Source organism: Ammospiza caudacuta, chromosome 3 (assembly GCF_027887145.1).
Source record: "Ammospiza caudacuta isolate bAmmCau1 chromosome 3, bAmmCau1.pri, whole genome shotgun sequence".
NCBI classification, from domain to species: domain Eukaryota; kingdom Metazoa; phylum Chordata; class Aves; order Passeriformes; family Passerellidae; genus Ammospiza; species Ammospiza caudacuta.
In genome coordinates, this window is record NC_080595.1 from 60359565 (window position 1) to 60377982 (window position 18418).

General features: G+C 42.4%; 1 long non-coding RNA gene across 1 annotated transcript; it reads right to left on the minus strand.

Annotated features, from left to right (window-relative positions):
• Positions 1-8707: 8707 nt before the first annotated feature.
• On the minus strand, positions 8708-11772 carry LOC131556104 (uncharacterized). The gene is made up of 3 exons (XR_009274570.1): positions 11706-11772; positions 10278-10464; positions 8708-10136 (listed from the first exon to the last, which is right to left on the minus strand). It is a non-coding gene; the product is annotated as an uncharacterized LOC131556104 (long non-coding RNA).
• Positions 11773-18418: the final 6646 nt, after the last annotated feature.

An 18418-nucleotide genomic window follows, 5' to 3' on the forward strand; every position in this document is an offset into this window, starting at 1 on the left:
TTCCACGAAACCCTCAAATATGTAATCCCTAAGCACATTTATCATCAGCAGTTCCTACTGTTTTAGAGATCACAAAAAACCAGAGCTGACTAATTGCCTTTGTAATATCCACAGATAGCAGTAACAGAAGAAGGGATAAAACCTGACATTTTAATTTCCACCGCCTCTCTTCACTATCACCTAGTTTTCCTAATTTCTCGCCTACTCATCCTCAAGATTTTTTTTTTTTAAATCTGTTGTGTTTGGTAAATGGAAAAGCAATAGGTAAAGGATCTGTTCACTGTGCAGCCTCATAAGGCAGAGAACCATGAGGTAAGTGAGCTCCCCAGCAGGGCGTTCTGCTGCCTCTCCTGATGGCTGCAGGAGCATGTGCAGGATACGAGGGCTGCCAGGATTCTGCTCTTGTCAGTGCTTGCAGTCATTTGCATGTGCTGGTGGGAGGAAATTTAAATAGCCGAAATTCCTGAGTATGAGTTGCATTCTCTGGAACTCAGAGTGGGGGTTGCGTCCCAGCAGGAGAATAGTACAGTGTTTTTTGTAGTAGAGTCAGTACCTGGAATATTTACAAAATGTACCAGAGGCATAATAATTAATGTTATCAGGGTATGTTAAAATGGAGGGAAGCAAAGATCCCTGATCTGCAGAGTTTATAGATTCAGCAAAATTCAAGCTGGGTTCTGAGCTGACCTTGAGGAGTTTAGCATCTCATTGAAATGGAACAGTAGATGAATGCCTTTTCATTTTTGACTATCTCTGCTTGCAAGTTTCCTGGTAAACTACCTATCAAGTAGCGCTTTCCTTCTGTTTCTGTTCCCATCATTCTTTCCTTTTTCTTTCCACTTTCTTTTCTTCAATCCTCTCTCTTCCTTTTTTATTCTCCTGGAACTTAACTAAAACTTCGAAAATTATGGACTAACAGTGCTTTCAAGTATTTCTGTTTTCTTCAAATTTCAAAGCTTTCATTAGTCTCACAGCATAACAGATGTCATAACAGTTTTATTTAATCTGAATGATAAAATCCCTTGCAATAACTAAATATAATGATCAGTTTCACAGGTGAGCTGTCCTTGGTGAAGGTGGAGCTACTCAGTGCTAGGAAAAGCTGGGAGCATAACAGGGCTTTCCCTTTGGGCTCAGCTGCAAGGCTCTTAGGCTCCTCCAGTCTGCCAGTGAACATGTCCTGCCATTTTATCAGAATATGAATTATTATGAATTTATTATTAGAATATGTAACATTTTTGAGTATATGGTATTGGGAATGACTACTGCTTGAGCTGCTGTGTGCCAGAAGTGGTATATTTAATTGAGTTTTTATTTAAGTTGGAAGTGATGTCTTTGACCTTTCTAAGTAATTGTGAAAAGCTGTTTTTTCTTTGACCCTTCATTGCAGGCATGGGTTATTAGGATAATAAGAAGCCAGAAGCCAGTGTAAAGAAGAAGGAAATTAGCATTTAGTTTCTTTTATGACTAAAAAGAGTGAGAAAAGCCTGCTCTTAGTTAGTAGTATGTTTTCTACTTTGCACTGAAGTGCAAAGTAAGAGTACTGAGACTAGCAAGTAAATAGTTAAATTTCAGGCAGCACAGGCTTGCATGAGACTGATGTACCATTTACATCCCTCCTAAAGTTTCAGAATAATAAATGTAATGTGTGCTATAGTGCTTTCTTCTGTCAATGACTGCCATATGGATGGCTTAAAACCAGCCTTGAATCAATTCTGGATTGACATACAGTCTGGGAATAAGCTCACAAGAACAATACAACACTGCCAGCCACTCGATGACAGCACAAACAGCTTTGAGAACTAGCACAATGTGGAGGCAGAACACAATGCCCTGCAGTGCAGATCTTGGTCCCAGGACCAGCCCACTATGTCCCCAGGACCATCCTGCAGCAGCAGTATGGCATCAAAAAGTAAATTCTCTGCTTGGCAGTTTATGAAGGTGCTATTAGATCTGCTGTTACTTTTACTGCTACTTAAAGAGGAGATCCTGCTCTCACCAACCTACACACCTCTGCACTTCCAGCTCCTACTCCCCTTTTCCCCTTTGCTGGTTCCATTTTACTGTACAGTGGGTCAATTCTGGTCACTGATCTGGCAGAAAACAAATTCAGCGATAGAAAAAGATAAATAGTTCTACAGCAGATTAGTGACTTGGACAAACTCATTATGTGATGAGTACCAGAGCATGATCTGGAAAGAAGTGGAGACAGTGGCCTGAAGCAGAAGTTCTCTGTGCTGGGGAGCAGGATCCCTTCTTTTGAAGGCAGCAAGCCTGCTTAGATGAGTTCAGCTGTAACACACAAGCCCAAGAAACACTCCATGTGTACGTGTAGCTACATGTACATGTACTATGCTACATGTAGTGAGTGCATGTGCACTACAGGAAGGGAATAAATTCTGTTGTCTGTCCTTTCAGAGGTGCTCACACTACTACAGGTTATGTTGTGACCACATACAGTAAATATTGGGACTGTTAATCGTTTTGAAACCCTCTAATTAATATCTGTGAGGTAGACTGGGTAAAATAAGCACAGAGCCCCTCAGTGTGCACCACACTCAAAAGCTGAGTGATCCACATAAAAATGTGTACTCTCCCATAGGAGGTTGCTCCTGGGGTGGTGTGGGTGTGTGTCTTTCATTTTCCGTATTCCCTTCAGGACAGGCTCCCTGGCAGCCTACTCACAGCATTGTCCACCAAATCAGATTCATTACCTGATGTGCAACAAGCCTGTAGTTACACACTCATAGGGAGTGCCCAAGGAATTGATAAAAGGTATGTCCTGCCTTGGAGATGGAGATCAACTCTGAAAAGGATGTGTCCTATTAAAAACATTATAGTATTGTAAGTAAGCATCATCTGTTTTACTTGAAAGGTGGCCAGTTTCGGACAAGGCAGTCTCATAAAAAGCAGCTATTCATTGTATTCTACTGCATATGATCCTGAATGGAGAGGGGCCCATCCATATCACCATCACCATCATCTCATTCACACAGTGCAAATCCTGTTGGATGCTATCAAAGGCAGGGAATAGGATAAAACCTTTCCTTCTCTGTGAATCAGTCCAGAGGCAGTGTCCTGCACTGTAGCTGTGACACTGCAGCTGATTTCTTCTCAGCTAGTGAGATTAAATTTTTTTTCTTTGTGTTCTCATGGAATGCATCTGAATATGCATATCTGTGTAGAGAAGATGCATATTTCGAAAGGAGATTTCACATGAAAATAGATGTCAGCACCTAAATTTAATTTTTTTGTATTTTAAAAACTAACTGTTGTGATACAGAGCACAATAAGCAATTAAAGCTCATTGTCTGTAAACAGGACTAATATTTTGTTTTCAACTTCATATGATTGTTGTAAAGCTGCATAAGTGAAAAGAATATTGAGTTCCTAAATGCAGACTTTTGTTAATTAACTTCATTTTCTGTGACAATCAGCACAAAATAATAATAATAATCAAGTAGAATAATTGTCTTGCAAAAAGCATATGAAATGTGAAACTGAGGTGCTCTGGATGCTGTTAGAAAAAAAATGGAGGCCACAAGTAGTTTGGGAATTAAGGTAAGGTTTCCCTGCATGGGAATTGATTGTTTCTCCTTGTTCTGACCTCATCACTCCTGCTGCACCTGAAATCTGTTCAGAGTCACAGAGCAGCCAGGTACTGCTCACCTCACTGTGACCTGTGCAGTTAAAAGCTGCCTTTTTGGTGCAACAGAAAACAGCTCTTACAGAAGTACACACTACTGAGGCCAGAGCTTATGTTGTGGAATTCACCTTTCTCCCAGCTCCTGTCAGTCTTTACCTGATTGTTTGAATATTGCCTGCTCCTGAGTGTTCTCATTTCCAAACTGCTGGGAGCATGAGTCTCCATAGAGCAAAGTACTTATCAGCAGACCTGGTTAGAAGCTTTTTAGATGGAAGTCAGAGGGAGGTTTGTGTTTACTTATTTAGGACTCCTGTGGTCTTAGCAGAATGTGACAGCAGTCCCAGGAACAGAAAATCACGATGACTCTGGCAGTCTCCTGGGAAATGGGAAATGCAGGGTAGGGCCTGCTGTCCCATATTCCAACAAGAATCCTAATGGGAATCTACTAGGAAAAGGGATCATGTTGCAGAAGTCCCGGTGGTGTTTTAGCAGTGCCAGTGCTGCTCAGGCTCTGCAGAGCCCTGTTTGGAGGCACCAGGTGCACTGTCAGTGTTGCCTGGTGTGCCTTTGGGGTGTGTTTGTACAGAGGACTGCGAGCCTGGGTACTGGGAGCTGGACACTAGGGACAAATATCTGGGATTTGGTGCTCATAGAACAAACACTGACAGAGACAGACCAGAAAGCATAAAAAAAGCATTATGGACTGAAACAAGTGTCTTTATTTCAGTGCAGAACAGAGAAATGGGAGTTACTTTGCTTTGAATGCAAGTACCAAAACAAAAAAATACATTTGTGGAGAGCTAGGAATCCTTGGATGTCAAAGCAGTGAAAAATTATAGCTGTTATGCTGCAGCATTCAAATAAATATTTACATATCTTTAAACTAATGCACTACTACCTTGATTTATGTTATCTCACTGGTAACTTAGTTTCCAGCGGTATAAGATACTACCGCTGAAAATGTTGTCTTAGCCATCAGTCTTTTAGCCAGGAATTTCTTCATGTTTAAAATGCATTGGTACAGATGGAACACTCTTTACCAAGCCAGCTCTCCAAAACCCCAGCAAAATCAGTCTCTTGTTGTTTTTTTTTTCTTCCAAAAGAATGAATTTGATCAATTTTGTTAATTACATTGACCATTGGTTATGTATAGTAATACTGTAAATAGTGGGCCCAGTTCAAAATCAAGTAGCATGAATTCCTATTAAGGTAATGAGAAAGTATTGTTTAAAGAAAAAACATGATTGCTACACTGTCATCCTGCAGAACCAAACACAATGGCTGCTCAGGACTGGGCTTTTTCAATTATAGCACTGTTTTTCAGCTTGAATCAGGACAGGTCATTAGTTTTCCTAATAGATGTAGATGATTTACATTTTCAGAGGTACCAAAGCAGACTGACATAGTGGTTTGCAGCTGAGTCAATAGCCCCATTTACTGATTCAGGGATGCTTTTCTAATAAATAAGCATTAATTACACAAGTATTGCTGTGAACCAAGCCCATTGTCCAAAGGAAGCACATTTCTTGCCTAATTAAAAGCCTTTACATAGGAATATGTTTTTATAATGGATTTGAATAGCTGCTGTGCAAGTTAATAAAATCATATGCCTTCCTACTCACACTTTGTACCAACACAAAAAAAATGAATAAACATGCAATAAAATGTAGCACCATTTAGAAAATAATGTGTAAAAAAAAGATAGGTATTTCCTAGCACTGTGCTGGGACATTTTGCTTCCTTTGGTTGGGAGGAAGATAAAGGTGTAAGTAATGGAATGGCTTCCCTCTCTTGCAAGTGTTCCAAGAAAATCAACAGGTGCATTTGATGGAAAATGTGGTCTTTTTTTGCATTCATAGTCTTCTCCCAAACTGTAGTGGATAAAGACTGTGTAAGACTTCTGTTCTGCTATAAGTTATGTGTTTGGCTGCTTTTTCAAGGCAAAGTCAATGAGTGTCTCCTAAGATCATGTTGAAAAGGAACATCTTTAATAAAGTGCTTGTGCAGGATGTATGCATGTGTCATGATTTTCAACCAGCCTTTCCAGAGCAGCGTTTCCAGTGGCTGCAGCTGTTAATGCTGCTGAGCTGTCCTTTTCTCTTGATCTGGAAGTGGCGAGCTTTAGCCACAGCACAAGCTCCAAGCTCCCCCCTGTGGCACCACAAATTTCATTGTGCAAGGAACACACTTTGCTTTGAGGAATTTCTAAGCAAGAGTTCTGAACTTTGAGAAATACTTGAGCCTGTTCTGGAATGATTTGGATACAGCTCATCCTCCTGAACAGACCTCTGCATCAGGGCAGGAGAGCCCAGGGGTTTGCTTGTGCAGCTGGGTCTAGCTAAAGTTCTTTGAGTAGAGGTGAGGTGATGGACTGGGGAAGCATGAGTGAAGGAGGATGTGTGCCACATAGTTATTTTATTGTATTTTCTTTCTAAACAGTGAAGTCTTGTAGACCTTCAAGCCTTAATTTGATTTCCTCTGCCATGATTGAATCCACTGGATTTGTGTTTACTTTTCACACAGAAGTGAGAACAAAACCAGGTCACTCATCTTTCACAGCCTTTCTCCTGTTATAAATATTCTAAATAGTGCGCTTTGTGCTCAGCTATATCTAAGAGAAAAGTAATTTACTGGCCAAAAATAGACACTCACCTGATCATCACTGCATGCTACCATCTCCCAGTAATAAAAGGGGCGCAGTTCTTGGGCTGAGAGATGGCAGTCATCCTGTGTGAAGAGAAGTGTTTCATTTGATGTTTTCTTTTGCTGGGTGAGGGTAGCACAGGGTGCAATACATTTTATGTTCTGTTTCACAGCACCTTCTCTTGACAGCAGTGGATGTGGAACTTTGAAAGTCAGATTATGGACAGAAGTAAAATGTAATCATCCAAGCCATGGTCTTCCTCAGCAGGATATGGTGGCCAGCTGTTTCCATTTGTGCTGACAGATCTTCATGCCTCATTCCACATGGAAAGTAGATTTGACTATTATAGGTCATTAGAGCATTTCCCTTAAAGAGAGGAATTTTCAGTTTCTCTCCAATAGGACTAGTAGATGAAAGTTTTACCATATTCTTATAATCTTTATTCTTGGTATTGGTGAGTGACTTTAAAATTTCTGAAGCAACAAAGTTAGGCGAGTTTAAAATAAGAGAACAAGATCTTGCTGTTTTTCCTTTCTGGCTCTTCCTCCCAACATCTTTCACTGGGATTATTCAGGAACATTTCTCATCTCTAGTTCCATCAGGACTAGAACAGCGTCTTGTTAAGTTTGAGCTGAAAGGTATTAAAGACTTTGAAAAATTGTGCCAAAAGGAGCTGAAACTCTCTTCCATCTTTATTTATGGCCATACAAAATTACAGATTGTGTTTCTGTAGCTTACCTTAGTTCAGAGACACTTTACTGTGGCTAACAGTAGTTGCTGTAGTTTAGATGGGAAAAAAGATATTGATGTGATTTTGGCTTGTGGTATCTCTAGATGAGGTTTTAAAATCTGTGCTTGAGGTTCTTCAGTAACTTTAAGAGATTTCAGAAATGGATGCTTTGTCCTCTTGGTTAGCACAAGTTAGTGAGAAGCCTCTCTTCACAGGGTGCTTTTAAGCTGAAAAGCATCTTGGGCCATCTCCCTGTGTATTCCGGTTCTCTCACAACTTCCTAGAGTCATCCCATGATTCAGCCTCTGGTTATGGTCAGAATGGTTTTGATTTCTGTGTGCTCACTGCCACTACTGAGAAGAGAGAAAACTGATTAAAATATAAAGTCTATTTCATAGCATGACAGTTTATATCAAGCAAAGAAAATGGAACTCAACATGACAAAGCTACTTGATGCCTTTTAAAACTATTTTTTTGACACTTTGTTGAAGATCAGTGGATTCTCCTGAAGAATCAGGCATTTTTCTATTTTAGAGGTATTGTCTTGAAAAATCTTGTTTTAACTGGATTCGGAGTGTTGTCTCTCCCTGCACTTTAGCCATTGACCAGAAGGTGGGGCTTAAGGTATTGTCAGTGAGCTAGAATTGAAGGAATTTCACAAAATCCTTTGGATTGGAGAGTTTGGAATATGTATTATCTCCTCCCTGTTTTGCAGAGGAAATCCTGGATCAGCATGACAGCTCCTCAGGCCATAGCCCCGCGCACTCAGGAATCTTAGTGGTCCCAGACTGTCTGGTACCAGCACAATGTAATTAAGCCAAAATATCATCACCTAAGACACATCAAAGAACAGCATCATTGTACAAAAAATGAGGATGATTGTGTCCCTGCAGATGCTAGTGATGTTTTTGTTGGATTACTGGGAAACTAACAACTGGGAGAGAGAGGAATGTTTCCTCGTGTTTCTGCCCCAGTCCCAGCAGGCACTGCTGCTACAGAATGATAGAACAGTTTGGGTTGGAAGGGTCCTTAGAGATCACCCAGGTCCAGCTCCTGTGTCATAGACAGGGACACCTTCCACTAGACCAGGCTGCTCAAAGCCCTGTCCAACCTGGCCTTGACTTGTCTCCCCATGGGCCAGAAGCTGCTCAGCCGATTCCCATGTGGGGGTTTGCCATGCTGGGCCCCACACACCTCTTGGCCATCTCGGGCTCATGCAAGCTCCCAGGCAAGACTCTCTCTGGCACCCAAACCACTGCTGCCTTGACATGGAGTTGACTTGTCAGCTGCAATCCCTGCACTGCAGTAGCAGGAAGCCTTTTGGACAGCAGGAACCCAAACCCCACAGTGCCTCAGGGAGAAGTGTCTCAGATGTTGAACCTGAATCAATTCTCTGTGAGGCTGTGACAGAGCAGCAGGGTGTCTGCAGTGACATGTGTTACCAGGATGCTGCACACCAATGGGCTGCATGGAAAGAGCATTCTTGTGGCTTCCTACTTATATACACAAGTCCAGTCTGGACCATGCTAGGTCACGTTCAGTAGATAACTGGAAGCTGGATAGATTTGTCTAGTTGCTTTACAGATGTACTCAGGATTAAGACTTCATACTGAGCAGTTCTTGACTAAAAGCACAGCATCTCCCTTAGCTTTCCTCAGCTCTCATTTGGGAGGAAGGATAACTGCCTTCTCTGCATGATGCAGGGAGTGTTTGCCTCAGAGCAGCCCTTGTTCATGCTCTTTCTGGGTTAGAAAGATGCAGTTGGGGTCCAGTTATTTGGTGGAAATTTATGTAGATCCTTTTCCTAGACAATGTGGATGGGATGAGCTTTTGACCGTTTCCCTTATATGAGCTTTCTTCTGAAACTTTGACCTTAGTAGCTGCTCTCTGTAGTGGCAACACATGTTACAGCACCAGAAATATCTTTTTTGGGTGAAACAAAAGTTTCACCTAGATCCTGTTTTGTCAATGTCCTGTCTTTGGGAATGGCTAAAGGCTGATGCCTAGGGAAGAGGAGAAGAATAGAGCAAATGTACAGCAGTTGTTCCCTACAGTACTTTTCTGATCAGCAGCAATTTCCACCTGATGGACTCATTGAACTAGAGATGATGCCTTCATGTTCCATTGCCCTTTTAGAGGCTTGGAACAATTCTAGCAGGCAGTTTTCCCAGACCCTGTTAGTCCTAAGGCTAATCTCCCACCACCTCAACTGAGAAGCTGTAACGGACCCATTGGAAATCACTTCAGTGTTGAATGTAACAGATTCCCTTGGTTAGCCATCTAGGTGCTGACAACGCTGATTAGTGAAGATTCAATTCCTTCAATTTTACACCATTCCAATGAATGGTACAAAATCATTTCCTCAAGATAGGAAAACCCATGAGGGTTGGCAAAAATTTTGACCTATTGAACTGGAATGAGTGGTTTGATGTCCTCATGAAAAAAATGAAAAATAATTTTCTGCCTATTTCAAAATAATAGACTTATCTCTATTTCAATTACATGTCCTTTTTGAACATAAAGATAAGCTCTGCTGTGTATTCAAAACATCAATCTCTTTCCCATCCTGAAAAACAATCAATAGGCTCAAAACACTATTGGCACCTATCAGAAGCTAACCACAGCTAAGAGTGAGGTTAACAAGGCCAACCCAATTGGTCAGGAAGTTTTTGAGACAAATCTGAAACAGAGTGTTCCTGTCTGGCAACAAAGAATAAATTTAGTGTTTTTCTTAGCTCTTAAAATGCATTTAAATGCCAGCATTCTCATGGGGGAAATTGGTTTCTGAAAAGAATTTGCATCAAAATTATCTTTGTACCCACTTCTTTAGAAAATGAGTTAATTGCTATTTATTTTCATAATCACTGTGCCATATATTCCAAGTATGAGGAAATACTGAATTCTGCATCTGACTTGCAGCAGCAGATTTGCTCAGACAGCCTCATCTCCCAGAAAACTGATGGCTGTTCCCCTTGCAGGGTGGCTTGGATGGAGTGCTGCAGCCCTTACTCTGAGGCAGACCTGCTGTAGACCTTGTTTGTTCTGCTGCTGCCAGAGTCCAACAGGGGTGGTCTGGTTCTTCCAGGCTTCTTACAGCAGGAGAAAATAGATTAACCCTGCCAAGAAGTACAGGCAGAAAAAGGAAAGACATACAAGAGCAAGGCACCAGAGGCTACTGGGAAATGACCATGGGCTACTGGGAAATGACCATGGTGTAGTAGGGGTTTTCAAAGGCCTGTGGAGGTAATCTAGATTACCTGGAAGTATAAGTGTGAAGGGAATTAGTTAAATTTCATCTGTCTGCACAGGTGTTCTTGTTTGAAGTGAAGATGACCTGGTTGATTCCATTAAGGCAGTTTCACTCCACAGTTCTCATGAGTTCCACTGGATTTTTCTTGAGTCTTCCATGGTAGACACATCGTGGTACTCTTTTCCAAGCTGGGGCTGGAAGAAAGAAGGATAGAAGGAAGAGGAACTATTCTTCTAAGGGTCAGAAATGAGAGAATTGGGTACCTTGTTAAAGAGATGAGGCTTAAGCAGAAATCAACCCTTCAGAGCAATTTGTCACTTGCAGAAAATCTACACAGGAGAAAGGCAACATCAAAGGCTGAAGGATCACAGAGGCTGAGAATGGTCACCTAGGGAAGGTTTGAAAAGTAAAAAGAGAAGCCTTGGTGAGGTATAGCCAGTGAGTGCTAGGAAGCAAGAGGACAAAAATAGAGTTAAGAAAATTATTTGGAATAATGCTCTGAAGGGAGTCAGTGCAAGAGAGGACAAAACTGGAAAGGAAAAGGACTGTGGAAGGATGTGAGAAGAAATGACAGATTTTAGGGAGGCTGTGGAAGGTAAGAAAGGTGAGACATAGAAACAGTCATCCAGAGGTCAGCATAAGGGAAAGATAATATGCAGGAAAAGGGGGGAAGGGACTTAGAGGAATCTGGTATTGACCAGTCAAACACAGAGGGCAGTGCTAAAGCAGAGCAGTGAGGGGTAGTCCATGGCAAAGGTGAGAGCCATTCCAGCGGATTAATTTTCTGTGTGAAATACACACCATAGCTGCAGGGCAAATCAATGAAAGAAAGATGTCAGGTAATCAGATGGGCACCAGTAGGAGAGGTGAGAGTTGGCAAGGCTGTGGTTGAAAGGTAATGATGTGAGGGACAGGTGATGACTTCCAAGTTGTGCCCTCCAAGGGAGGTCATCCAAGAGTATCACAGCACAGAGTATCACAGTGTCAGGATGGGACATGCAGAGAAGTTGGATGAATTGGTGATGACAGGAAGAGGGTGAGAAATAGTAGAGAAGTGTTGGAATTATTGATAATGAGAAGAAAAGCCCAGTAACCTCTTTCCACTTTTTATCCCTGGAATAATTAATTGTTAAGAAAGATGTGGGAAAGAAAAGGAAGGAGTACAGTGACCACAAGAACAAAGAAATGGTGAGGTGCTATTTGAGGATAAGGAGGGAAAAGTTAATGAAAAGGGAGGAAATATGATTAGGGAAAGGAAAACTGAGTGAAGACAAAACAATCATGCTGGAGAGGACAGGGAGGCACATGCAGTTGGAAAAGACCTTTTGAAAATGCCACTTGGACTCCAGGATTCTTACAATTCTGAACAGAAGGGTGTTGTCATCTTATTGCAGGGGTCCCATGCTATTGTCTCCTTATAGCAAAAGTTTCATACCTCCTTGGTGTTTTCTCATGGGCTACTCCTCCAAGCACTGAGTCATCTTCTTCACAAAGCAGCCAACTGACTCCAGCTCCCTTCTTTATCCACCACCCCACTCTTTTATAGCACTCTTCTTCTCACTGGTTACAGCTGTGGCCTGCTAAAGTCAGGCCTGTTCCTAATCTTTGATAATTGGCCCAGCTGCAGCTCCTTAGGGGTAAGATTACTGTCTGCACTATCTTTATTTTCTTATATTCTATCCCCCCACAGAAGGGGTGGAAAATGCAGGTCTCTGTGACTCAGAGGTGACTCTGGAAGCTGCACTGTGCTCAAACCACTACTAGTTTTTCCTGTGACAGGCTGAGTTCCTTCTCCCTTTGTGGTACCTGAATGCCAACAGTCCATAATCCACAGTCCCGTGCCACATGTCTCAAATAAAAGTGCCATGTCCCTGAAGTAGAGAGAGAAACTTCACCAATGCAAAGCTTAATGATAGAACACCCTGAAAGACACAAATATCCCAGAAGAGCTTTGGCCTGTGCTGTGTTTCCAGACCGGTGCTTCAAGTATGCAGAGCCACCATGCATTGAAAAAACGTTCTTCTGAAGCAACAGCAAGAGAGCTGCACCCCTCACAGCGTGGTAGTGTCACATTGAACAGAGCATCCTCCGTGCCTGGGGCATGGGCACAGCTGCCCCGTGTTGGTAGTGCCTTCCAGGCCCATTGGGCAGCTCCAGGTGGGGGCAATTCTGCCCCCTGAGCTGCCCCTGTGAGATCAGCCAGGCAACACTGGGCCACTCTGGGGGCATCCATCTAAAGGAGGCCTTCAGGTGACAAGTCCTAAGGGCCAAATATCAATCAGGAGTAGCCAGCTCTTGGAGGGTGGCAGGGCTGCACATGGATCTGGCCTTCCTCATGGCTCTAGTGACAGGAAGACCATTCATGAAGAAATCGGGCACAACCCTTCAAAAATGTTTTGAGGATCTGCTTGTGCAATGGCAGCATTGTTTCCAGTCACCAGGCTGACATGAAGATTTAGTCATGGAGCTGCTCAGCAGGAGGGCCCTTTCTGAAGAAGAAGAAGAGGAAGCACAAACATCTCAGTGCTGCTGGAGACTTGCTTGGAACATGTGACGAACCTGTGGGGCTTTGGCTAATTCCTGTATGCAAAATGAGCAGGAGGGAGGACACCTTGGCCAGGATTCCCCTTTAAAGATAGCCTTAAATAGTGTGCTCTGTGCATGGTCCAGAGAATTTAGTAGGTCTGAGTGACAGTTGATGCTCATCAAGCAGCATTTTGTAAAGCTCTTTGAGAAACCCTGACTTGAAAATATATATTACATTGCAGGGGTGGGGGGGGGTGAATGATATTTTGGGGATGATTTCTTAACCTCAGAAAGTTAATTTATTATTCTTTTTTATTTAATTAATGAAAAACCATGTCTGTTCCACACTTTTTCAATTATCTGTTTAAGATCTGCAACCACAAATATTTTGAGTCTATGCAAGTCACCCTAAAGGTTGAAAATCCTTTATCTTTTTTCCAAATATCAGTAGATACACCCACAGTTAATTTCAGGTCTTAAATACGACAGAAGAAAAGTCACCTCACTCTGCAGATCACGGTCTGCACTTTACTATATTGTCAGGGTTCTGTTACTGAAGGATAATGTGACCTCAGCAATGTGACTGACAGTAAATTCATAGGGTCATGCTGTGTAGCAACTGGAAGAATTAGTCTTGACTAGTGAGATGCCTCTCTGCCTTGTAGCTGTCAAAATCAAACACTAGTTTGAAATTCATTGCACTGGGTGCCTGCCAGAAAATGTAGTGCAATGCAGTTTATTTGAATTCCAAATATCCTGAGTACGGCCGAAGCTGGAGTAAACAATATCCCTAAAAAAACACTGTGAGAGCAAAGCAGTTGTAGTCATTAAGGAAACAGTAAGCCTAAGCTGTGATCAATCCTAGTTCTTTTCTTGCCAAACAGTGCCATAACAATAGCCTTCTCTTTTAACAGAAGGATCTCAGAGAACAAATATCCTCTACTGCTGTAAAATTACAGTTGTCTTCTCACTCCTAAGTTTCCAGGAACATGAGTTTCATGGAGGTGCCTATCAGGCATGGGCTGTCACTCACTTCTAGTGGTGGGGCAACAGGAGTGTTAGGGCAAACAAGCTTGGACAACTTTGTAAATCAGTGCAGTTTAAATGGGCCCAGGAGACATTTATTGGTTGGGAGATGAATCCTCTGAGGCTCTCAAATTCACAAAGAACATCCTCTCAGAATCCTGTGACTGCTGACCTTGGTGAGAGCTCTTTCCCCACAGGAGCAGAGCTCCCCATCTCTGTCCCCATTCCAGTCACCCTCCCTGTGCCAGCAGCACACGAGTGTCCCTGCAATCACTGAGCTGCTGGCCATGGTCTCATCAGACAAAGAGAAGCAGTAAGGATAACCCCTCCTGGACTGTGTCCTTCAAGCTCCTAGTTTCTGTCAGAGTAGCTGACTGCTGTAGGAGTTAGGGAGAGGAAGATGAAAATGGGGATCTAGAAATCCTAAACTCTTCATCACAAAGATAGGCTGTGCTGCAGGGCCAGTCCATGCAGCTCAGATGGCCTCTACCCCTGGAATTTTCACAAAAATCTCCTTATTTTAGCAAAATGGCAAAAGTCAGGGTTTTGTGTAGAACCTCAAACTCATCAAGTCTCTACTGGAAGCTTTTTTATTCCTTATGTCTTAAAGTTACCACCATCTACAGTGTGGGGGTTACAAGCACTGTATGGGAATGGCAGCTCAGAATCCCTCCATGTGCCTTTCCACTTCAGTGCTCTTCCACTGTGGAGGGCTCAGTACAGAAGGATGAGGCATTTTTCCTGTTTTAGAAGCAGCCACAATCATGTTTTATTCGGAAGAATGCATAGTAAGAGTGGCCAAACTGACAGACCTTTTATTAGACCGCTGCTTGCCGTGATGGAGCTTTCAGGACTCAACACCTCATAGTGCTGACTGAGCTTTAGCAGCTGAAATGGCCTTGAACCTGGACAGGCAGTGCTGCATCTCTGATGGCACCTGCCATCAAAGCCTGTGGCAATCAGTCTCTCTCCTGGCAGTTCCCAGGGTGTGAGCACTGATGTCCAGGCATCACACTGGCAGAGATCCTGTACTACTGGGGATTGCATGCTTCAGGCAGTCAGCAGCACCCAGGTTTGACATGCTGCTGGACTTGGGTTTTGTGACTCCAGGCAGGAACACAGGGAACTTGTTCGTGAGGCTTTAAATACAAATTTTGCAAAGACTTTCATAAGTAGCACTTATATTCTGCTATTTTAATGCTGACTAGTTGCAGTGTTGAAAGGTGTTTGGCAAGGCAGCAATGGCTCAGTTGTATCAACTCAGTCTCACCAAGAGATGAGGAATAGGGGATCATGACATGGCATTATTACATTCACTGTTCTGACAAACTGCATGGTAGAATAACACAGCTCTCTCCATATGCATAAACACTCAAAGGAAAATATTATTTTGCTCCAGAAGCTGAAGCAGTTTAACAGAGAGGTGCAGCATTACTGCCACTCTCTGCTGTGGCATGTGACAAGGAGTGGGAGAATTACAGGTGTGGCTTCTGTGAGAAGCTGCTAGAAGCTTCCCCATGTCTGATAGAGCCAATGCCAGCCAGCTTGGGAGCAGATCTGCCAGTGGTCAAGGTTGAACCCATGAGTGACAGTGGCAGCACCTCTGGGATGACATGTTTAAGAAGAGGAAAAAATTGCACAACAGCAACTTCAACCAGAGAGATGAGAATATACAAGAGAACAGCTCTGCAGGCACCCAGGTCAGTGAAGGGGCAGAAGGAGAAGGTACCAGGACTTGTGACCCAGCCCCAGAACACTGGAGTAGTCTGTTCCTCAAGGACTGTATCCTGTGGAGAGGACCCACACTGGAGCAATTCATGCAGCCTGTGGGAAGGACTCACACTGGAGAAGTTAATGGAGGAGTGTCTCCTGGGGGAGAGACCCCACATTGGAGCAGGGGAGGAGTGTGAGGAGTCCTTCTGTTAAAAAGGAAGGAGCAGCAGAGATGATGTGCTGAACTGACCACAGTCTCATTCCCCGTGTCCCTGTGCTGCACTGGGGGAAGAGGTAGAGGAAATCTGAGTGAAGTAACCTGGTGAAGGAGAGAGGGGTAGGGGGAAGGTGTTTTGGATTTATTTCTCATTACCCTACTCTGATCTGATTTGTAATAAATGAATTAATTTTCCCAAGTCAAGCCTGTTTGTCCATGACTGTAACTGTTGAGTGATCTCTCCCTACTCTCATCTCAACCCATGAGCCTTTTGCTATATTTTCTCTCCCCAGCTGAGGAAGAGAGTGATAGAGTGGCTCTAGTGGGCACCTGGCATCCAGGAGGAGCTGCTAAAATGGAGCTTAACAAAAGTAGTGTTGGGCACTTTGTCCATAAAAGTCATAAAATCAGAGAATCATTTAGTTTAGAAAAGACTCTTAAAATCATTGAGTTCCACCAGCGATGATCTTAACACTGAACACTGACATTGCTGGAGAAGAATGGCATGGAAAATACAGGTTTTCAGACATAACACAAGAAACAAGTCATGCCAGCTCTACAGCTGCCTAAAAAACTTTAGTAACTCCTTGTTTGTTTGCAGCATTGTTTAATGACATAATCTCCTCTTCTTTAGTTTTTGTTTCAATGAGTCTACCAGATGGGCATACAAGAATTCTGATTCCACTGACGCTCATCTGGCATTTTCATTTAACTTAAGCAGGTTTTTATTTTCTTCTGGCAGGTTTTTTTTTTTTCCTTTGGAATCTCTGCCTAGAAGCTGGATTGGGTAAATACCCCACATATCTTCAAGAACACATGCCTAAACCATTTTGTTATTATAAAAACAGAAATCTGTCTTTTTCTTTGAGTGGGAGGGTTACCAAAACATATAAATGTAAATAATTAACAAATACATTAAAGAAACTGTTTCCAGGCAAATAAACCAGTGCAAAAGGCAAAATTCAGCAAATAAATTATTGGCAACTTATGACTTGCCCATAACAAGTATATCTTCTATGCTGTCTTCTTTTTTAAAAATGAGCATTTATTTTACATGATGCAGCTATTTGTGCTGCTACCAACCTATAGCTCACAGTGAAAAAGGCAGCCTGCAAGGAAAAGGAGTGGTTACCAGGTGCACGTAGTTTTACATTGCTGGAAGGTATTTCCTGTCTCTCCTTCTCTCCGTTAGTAGCCTTCAACAGAATTGTACACTTAAATAATTGCATGATTAACATGCTTTAAACTGATTCTGTTCATTTTGGAGTAAAATAGACACTTAGATTTATGCATTTCAATATTCCTAGCATTTTGTGCAGGTTTAGTGTTAAAGCAGGTGCAAAACATTTACAAAAGAAGGGTCTCAGATCCTTTAAACAAAATTGTGTGGAATAGTGGTTGCAATTAGAATAAGTGGTCAGAAACTTCTTGGCAGTCTTTAATGTGGCACTCCTCCCTTCTCATGCATAAATAAAGCAAATGTTCCTGGAATTTAGTAAAAGGCTGCTATGTTTTCACTTGGATCTGAAACTGTGATTGCAGATGGAGTAGAAGACACTTCACAGCAGATGTGGCTTTAACTGCTGGGTGCTGAGCCATGCCTGTGTTGTAGCCCATGCTGCCATAGCTGGGCTGATGCTGGGGCTGAATCCTGCTTGCTTGTATCCAAGTGAGCTGCAGCCAGTGCTGTAGAGAATTACAGAGGAGAGAAACTCTGTACAGAGCCCTTGAAATTGCTTATAAGTATCTGACAATTTGGCTTACTAAAATTCTTCCTTTATATGTCTCTGCCTCCATCTGTAAACCTGCCCCTACAAACCATTGGGAGTACCATTTCTATCTCACAGCCTGCAGCTATCTTTCCTTTGCATCGATGACAAATATTCTTGAAGTCAAGAGTCAGTAAGTTTATTCACCAAAGGCAAAAAGCTGTTCCATCAGCTGGTATAAATATGAAAGAGCTCTACAGAAAATGAAAGGAGGTGAGGCAAGAAGCTCTGCTGGACTGTGCCAGCTGAAGACCTGTTTCAATGGGTTTTCTAGAAATCCTGAAAACAATCTGCTGGTGCGTTACATCTTCTCTACTCAGGATTTTCCAGCATATAGTGATTATTTATCTGGCCTCATATGGCTTCAAGAGAAGCATTTGCATAAACAAGAGAGAGAGAATCAGCAATCCCAAATATCCCTTGTCTGGGTTTAAACTAAAATTTAATCTTAAATGTTACATTAATATCAGCTGGGCTAATTACGGAAAATTAATTTCCTGCAAAGAACCAAATTTCACATTGCCATAGGAACAAGTCCATACTCATTGCACTATGGTGTCTTAGTTGTTTCCTGAGTAATCCACATTCTCAATGGAATTCTGTCTTTTAAATTAAAAACCTCCAGGACTGCACAGCCTATACAGGTGAGTATGGTGGATAGTTTCATCCAGACAAATGGCTGCACCCCTTCATGTTCCACCCTCTGTCTCTCCTGGATGCATTTGCATAGAGCAAGCAATGAAGAAACAACTGAGGAAAATAAAATCCCTTCCAGATTTGTGTACTCTGCAAAGATTCACCCTTTCCAATACACCTATACACTGTTTTGCCTCCAGTTAGTAAGTGCCATGGTTTTTCCCTTTTCAGAGCTGTGGTTCAAAAAGCAGCAAGTGGGCT